The sequence below is a fragment of the Amphiprion ocellaris genome, chromosome 1 (assembly GCF_022539595.1).
Source record: "Amphiprion ocellaris isolate individual 3 ecotype Okinawa chromosome 1, ASM2253959v1, whole genome shotgun sequence".
Lineage (NCBI taxonomy): Eukaryota > Metazoa > Chordata > Actinopteri > Pomacentridae > Amphiprion > Amphiprion ocellaris.
Window position 1 is genome coordinate 12,302,767 of NC_072766.1, and position 6,000 is coordinate 12,308,766.

General features: G+C 42.7%; 1 protein-coding gene across 1 annotated transcript in view; it reads right to left on the bottom strand.

Annotated features, from left to right (window-relative positions):
- The window catches only part of zfhx3b (zinc finger homeobox 3b), a 289,722-nt gene extending 283,963 nt beyond the window's left edge, over window positions 1-5,759 (bottom strand). Inside the window, exon 1 of the mRNA XM_055011433.1 lies at window positions 5,532-5,759. The gene's annotated coding sequence lies outside the window, so the exon portion shown is untranslated. The remainder of the gene's footprint in view (window positions 1-5,531) is intronic.
- Between the last annotated feature and the right edge of the window lie 241 nt (window positions 5,760-6,000).

Genomic DNA, 6,000 nt, shown 5'->3' on the forward strand with positions numbered 1-6,000 from the left:
GTGTGAAAACAGTGCTGTGGCTGGGGAATAGCAGCTCAAAAGGACCCCCACACATTGCCCAGACTGAAGTCATTACCAGGGAGCCTTTGATTTCCACATGCAAAACCTGAGGTTGAGGACCAATGTGCTGCTCCCCTGGAGCACAGTTTCTACCGAGTGTGCTCATGTGGTACGGCTGTTTGACCACGCAGCACCGTTTCAGAAAAAGAGGGGGCAAAGTGCTAGCCCTGATGAATTTGGAATGTGCTGAAGATGATTTATTAGAGCACTTAAAAGATCTGTAGGATGTCCTTCACACCCAGCTCACCCTCTAATAGACCACAGTGCGAAATGACACTGTCTCCACTAACCACGGCACTGTTTACAAAGTCAGACGAATCTGTATTTCACATCTATACAGTATATTGTCAAATATACTATGAGTATAGTGTGCCAATACTGTATTTGTCAACAGTTAAGGGTACAATCAGTGTTGGAGGTGACTGCTTTCTTCAGGTGTATGCTTTTTGTTAGGCTGCAGCTAAGAGGTCAGGAAAGGAGTTAAGGGGCGTGAGAAAAAAATCACCTGCTGTTCACTGACCCGCTTGGGCAACTCACTCACTGCTAGTGTGAAAGTGTGTGTGAGAAGTTACAATGTAAGTGGAGATTTTATGGCTTCACACACAAAAAAACAAAACAGACTTTAACATGTGAAGTGTACAAAATAAAAGGACAGATAAACAAAAAAATGCACACTTCAACAGGCCTCCCTACTTTGTGATTCTCATTTTTTTTTTTTAAATACACCTTTCTCTCTGAACAGCGCTCCCTTCAGCACCGCTGTCTATTTGTCTATTCATATATTGTTTAAAGCTTACACACACATTCAATATAAACTAGACTTTATCCTCCGTTTAAGGAGAGCGCCCAGACACAAAGAATGGCCAGTGAGTACACAATGAATATAATGTCAGTGGCTTGTAGATACCAGATATTTTTTTGTTTAGGAGGTATTATGGCAAAGCACACAGCAAATATCTTTTCCAGGTTGTATTTGAAGGGGTTTAAAAAATATTAGAGTGGAATTCTCTGTTTTATTTGATAAAATATGTTCAAATGAAGGCCTGGGTAACTAGTTTAAAGCGGTGTGGCAAGCTAATCTATCTGTACTATAAAATGAACCTATTTGTAACTAAATAATAGAAAGATGTATGAGCAAAACTGTGAAAATAAACTACATTTGCACTCAATGTAAACTACAGGTTGGATGAATGTTGTATGATAAAAGGGCACATACACGCATTGTTTCTTTTATAGAATTAGGTCATTCTGAGCAGCACCAGCGTACTAGAGGTATCCCTGAACTGAATGATAGCTACCTTCTGGCATCTACCACCCATCCTGGTGTGCAGTGGCAGTCAGTAGTGCAGTTCCCTGCACACCTGACTCCAGCAGAGAGGGTTAAAGTCAGCGACAACGGATCTAGCAGCTTTAGTCCCCAGAACAGCCAGCTTACACAGATAAGTGGGCCAGGCTGGATAAGCCTCACTGAAGTATTCTATTACAGTGCCAATTACCCCTTGGTAAATAATATGGGGATGTAGAGGAAGCTACTGACAGGAAGTGGAATGTGTGCAGAGTCTAAATAAAAATCTTGTTTTCTTTCGTTTCCCTAAATAACATTTTAAGTCACAGACGTAATGCAAAATATGGGAGAGACAGAAAACTACTATTTATTGCATATTCAGTTGTGTATACATCTCGGGGCACCAAGCGGGTGATCACAGCCAGCAAGTGTTTCATCAACTTAGCCAAGTGCAGCCAAGCCCACTGTGGTCAGGCCCAAACCAGGCCTTGGCTGGCTGCTCTCCAGTGCGGCCTGAGCAGCCTCTCACAGCAGACACTCTGAAACTGGCTTCTCTAATAGGGACAAATTGGCAATGTCTGTGCAGGCCAGTGCTGTGTGCTAGGAGCTGTGAATTGATAGTGATGCCTAATGATCCCCCTGGGTAGATCAATACCAATAATCCGCTTTCCCGCCTATCCTCCTCATTGACTATAGAGAACCTGGAAGAGCTGGGGAAAACTGCAGCCCAGAGTGACAGGGCCGGGAGTTCAAGGCCAGGGCTCCAACTCTCACACATGCAATCAAACTTTCACTTTATACACACATGAAGAAAGAGAGAGAAGTGCTATCAAAAGCTAAAACAGAACGACAATCAACCAGCGCAGCCATTCTATCACCTCTCTCAGACCACAGACAGCCCAGGCTGAGAATAACAGCAACACATTTGCAGAGAGGCGAACACAAACTCCCAGATGGTCAAATAAACGCATGTGCATGCACCCCTCTACCGCAACCACCAATTCTCACATGCAACAAATACCCCACAAACTGTAAGAATCAAATCAAAGCTATCTTATTCTCATGTACTGGGTGATCAATATTTATTTTCCCTTTATGCATTTATTAGTGTGTTCAATTTCACTGGCCAGGAGGGCCTACTTTATATCAATTATTTGTAAAGCACTGTAGCCACAGGCTCCAAAAACTTCAATTGAGATGTGGTTTGTAACAAAGCAAATCTGTTCAGTAATGCAATTACACAACACCACCACAAGAAATATATGATGCCACATTATTCATTTTCTTCTGCAATATTGGAAAAGCATTTGTTAAAAACACCACATATTCAATATTTTGCTGGGTGTGCTGTTTAACAACCAAATGCTCAATCCTAATTCACAAAATACATCTTTATTTATCTGCATCACAGCCGAGGACAAATTAGAATAGTGATTTATTTATGTGATGTTTATTTTCTGATATATATATATTTTTTTGCTGATAATTAAATTGTGTGTGATTAAAGGAGAGAAACAATCCTAAATTTTTATAGGGTGCTGGAAGCAAATGCTGAAAATATATTATTACTGAAGGCAAAAAGGAGAAGCTAGCTGTGAAGCCCAGGATATGTTCACCAGTACAAGGGTGAGGTGAAGCATACAGTCCCAACGGACCGCTGTGTGCATGTGTGTGTGTGTGTGTGTGTGCGTGTGTGCGTGCATGTAAGCTCTGCAGTCATAAAGCCTCACATCACCCTCTTGCACCCCGTGGTCGGCAGCTGATTACTCCCACCAAACACATCCATACACTTTATCCCAGCTGTCACAGTGCATACTCATTACCCCCTGCACCAGCCAGCTGACTCCACGCGGCCACACCCGCCTGGATGCGGCTCCAGGGCCACACTGGAGATGGCTAGAAATCATAAACTAGAAAAATACATTTACAAATTAGGTTGTTCAGATTTTCTGTAGATAAATCTATAAATTCCACAAATATTCCACCCAAACTGATGTCTTCATAAAGTATTGATTCTTGTGTCAATTGAGTCAATTCTTCCACTGAGGGAAGAACCAAATCATGAACCAATAGAACAGCCAAGCAAAACTGAATCTGTGTAGCACAAATCGATGAGAGAGGGGAGAAGTAAGGTAGTGTGAATAATACAAAGTTTAGTGAGATGAGGGACAGATCTATCTCCTCAACAAGCCCCTGTGCTGCCCTTGCCCTCAATGAGGCAACTATCTGGATTGTTACAGGTGACTGAGGTGTGTATGAATGTGTGTGTGTCCGTGTACATCGGGGGGTTTCTATCATTGCTGTGGTGGGAGATGACAAGAGTGACACACTCCAGCTTCTGTCACACAGTAGGTGTTTCTCCATAGAGACCCAGGTGTCGTGTCTCAGATCTTTTCGGCTTCATAAAAACAGTGCTTCAGCCAGTGCATCAATCGATGATATACTCCATACGCCTTTACTGTTGTCACACACACAGCGTCATTTAAGAACTCCGTGTTGAATGCCGTGACAATTTAGGACAAGGGGTGGGGGAAAAAAAACACCATGTTTATAGTTTATATATATTTTAAGCCAAAACTTCAAGCTGAAAATCTTCCAATCTTACCATGAAGAAAAAAACAGGTGAAGAGAGGAAGTGGGTAGAGAAGAGATGAAGGCGCAGCTATCAGCCCTGTGTGATCCTCTAACCACTTTCAAGCCAAAATGTGAACCGATTATTTTTGACAGTCTCCACATAAGTCTTCAAATGGAGACTTCCAAAAATACAGAGCTGCTGCTAATAAGGGACAGCTAAGACAGCTCAATAAACATTTTTTTATTATTTTAAAAATTACAAATTTGAAATTTCAAAACTACAAAATGAAAAAAATTACATATATTTATTGATTTAATCAAATAATAGACTCCAAATGTGACAACTGCAGAGTTATCTCTATATCCTAATAAAGAAATAAAATAACATATTGCAAATAAATATTGGATTTGTACTTAATTCATTAGAAAAACAGGCGATCAGCTTTAGTGAAGATAGTAAAAGTCAGAGGTATGCATGCAGCTAAAAGAAACATAATTAAGCTCACTGCAAACACAGAAGTAGTTGCTAATAAATCAAGCAGAAAATGTTATTTCAATCAACATTCCTGAGATGAGCTGTAAACGAGAACTCAGCGCTCGCAGTGTCTCAGCCTCACTTGTTCCTCTCTTATTTGTCCCTCATCCCACTGTCCTCGCCTCCCACGGAAGGAAAGTGCAGGGCTTAAACAGGAGCATTTAATTCATTACATCATTATGTCATCTCATACTAATCTGCGCAGTGGCCTCCACTGCTTTGACATGCAAATGGCTTAGAAAAACGTCTGGGGAGGTAAAGGGGAGGAGGGAGGGGGCAAAACAGCAATCATCACGTCTTGTCAATGGGGTGAAAATATGCCCTGAAGCTGCTCTACCATTTTTTTTTCTCCTTCTCTTTAACTGTATTTTTCTATCCGTTCTTTTTTTTTCTTCTCCCCTCTCTACTTTTCCCCAGCCCGGCTCCCCTCTTTTCTTTCTATATCTTTGTCAGTGAATGCCCCAAACAAAGCAGCGGCAAGATCACACCAAACGCCGGCAATCTGTTGAGGATCAGGCTCCCTATGGAGAACATATAAACAGTAAAGCGTGTGGCACACACTCACGTCGAGCCTCCTCCCATTTACACATGCCCCTCATCTGCATATTCACAAAAAGGGCTCCTCTGGCTTTCCCCTCATCAGCAAAACCCCTCCCCACGGCCTCATCAGCAGCACACGCCGGTTTGACTAAGGAAAAAGCAGGCGGTCTGGCAACGTGTGCTGGCTGGGACCACACATGCACATCGAGATGAGACACAAACACACACACACACACACACAAAATCAATTTTTGCACATGCTGTATACAAATGTGCAACGGCAGAGTAAACAGAAATCAGAAAGAGAGTTAGTGAGATCTGGTGATGTGAGCACTGGCCATGCTCATCTAATTTCCACCCCTCCTTCCTTCCCTCCCTCCCCCTTCTCCTCCTCTCCTCTCGTCTCTCTCTCCTCTCATCATCAGGTACCTGGTGACGAGCGGCCCGTGATAATCCACAGCCTCTAACCAATCAATCAGCAGCATCGTAATCAGCGGCGTAGAGAGGGAGAGAAAAGAAAAAAAGCCCATAACTTACCCTGGGTCGCCTCCAGTCTGCTCAGCACAAGTAGAGAGGTCTGGTCAGGGCTTTGGCTGCAGTTATGTGGACTACTTCACCAGAAATATGAGAAACACTCTGATTCTTTCCTTCTGCCTTATTTTTTTTTTAAATCTAAATTGATATATTTCTCTGCATCATAAACATGAAACCAACATATAAAGCTCTCCCCCCTCCCTTTTCCTATTTCAATCTGATTCTCACTCTACCTCTCTCTCTTCCTCCCTCACTCCCTTCCTGTCACTCTCTCTCCCTATTTCCCTCTCTCCTCCCTCAGTGTCTGCCTGTTGCAACAGTGTGGACATATACACACCATACAGCGAGGATATATATTAAGAAGCATGCATCTCTGTGCAGAAGATAGAAAAAGGCTGGCTGGTGTGATATCCTGCAGATCTGCTGGACCCTGTGTGTCTGTGTGTGCATGAGTTGGGGGGTGGTGGGAGGG